The following is a 1,336-nucleotide window of genomic DNA, read 5'->3' as shown; positions in this document are numbered from 1 at the left end:
TGTGTGTGTGTGTGTGTGTGTGCATGTGTACTATGTATATACATAATTATATATAACGCATGACGTGTTATAATCAAATTGCACAATGTATTTTGTCATCAAATAGAATGAAATATTGGCTAACGCTTGTTCTAACCAGTATACTATAGAACTGAAAGTGCAATGTTCTCTACGTTTCCTGCAACGCAACCTTGAGACAAAAAGAGCTCAAATACCTGGCCTTTTGTTTCATAAAGTGGGCCAGACAACTGAGAATATTATATACTGAGCTCGGGTGGGATAAACTATCGTGTTCAATACTGTACAGTGAAGACATGAAGAATGAAGACAACCAACCTATTGGTTTTTCAATGTACCAAATACAAATTGCCATAAAAACATTATAAAACACAGGCAAATACACAAGCACACACACACAAATACACACAAACAAACAATCACAAATGATTTATAATATGTGTATAATAATATATGCATGCATGCATCTATCTGTCTTTCTACTTATCAAACGACCACCTGTTCTAGACAATCACATGTAAAAACTATGAACGATTACTCCCTCCCGCCTCCCTTCAGTTTTGCGCTTTTATCCTTTTCATGAAACCGTTCAAAAGAAAAGGACCACCTGTCTAAGATGACCAATTTTCACTCGAACAATTGGTGGTCGTTCTCGACAGGTTCGACTTTAAATAATGTACCGAAAAGTCATCGAAGTAAGTCATACAACGGTAATAATAATAATAAATGACATTTATATAGCGGTCAACCCCGATTAAAGTACACAGGCATTGAGCGCTTTACAATACAGTACAATATACAACAGTAACATAAAACGCTGTGTTCTGACTAAAAGAAAATCACTTCAAATATTCATCTTATTAATTTAAAAACAGAAACGACTTCAGCTGACATTTGAATTGATCAAAAGATTTGATCTCTCTTGAACTGTAATAAATAAATAGTTTCCTCACACCTAGTGCGCACGTATCTGAGTCTGAGTCTCACAAACCGCACAAGAGCGAGATGTTATACGGTCTGGAAAATCACAATAATATGCATTGTAGGGCTCAGTGAAATCAGTAAATTATTTGGGTTACCAAGTCCTGATCCATGCTGCTGACAGTTCTATTTCCGGGTGAAGCCATGATTGTATGATGGCGTTGTGGTGTGGTGGCATGATGGTGTGGTGGCGTGGTCGCGTGGTGGTGTGTTGGCATGATGGTGCGGTGGCATGGTCGCGTGGTGGTATGGTGGCATGAAGGTGTGGTGGCATGGTCGCGTGATGGTGTGGTGTGGTGTCATGATGGTGTGGTGGCGTGGTCGCGTGGTGGCATGA

The 1,336-nt window shown here is 39.4% G+C and overlaps 1 protein-coding gene across 2 annotated transcripts in view; it reads left to right on the top strand.

The window, feature by feature from the left end:
- LOC101855105 (gastrin/cholecystokinin type B receptor) overlaps positions 1 to 1,336 on the top strand; it is a gene marked incomplete in the record, with an annotated part of 167,967 nt that overhangs the window by 5,291 nt on the left and 161,340 nt on the right.

This window comes from Aplysia californica, unplaced genomic scaffold (genome assembly GCF_000002075.1).
Source record: "Aplysia californica isolate F4 #8 unplaced genomic scaffold, AplCal3.0 scaffold00216, whole genome shotgun sequence".
Lineage (NCBI taxonomy): Eukaryota > Metazoa > Mollusca > Gastropoda > Aplysiida > Aplysiidae > Aplysia > Aplysia californica.
The sequence above is the reverse complement of the archived record's forward strand: the minus strand, read 5'-3'. Positions and strand labels throughout refer to the sequence as shown.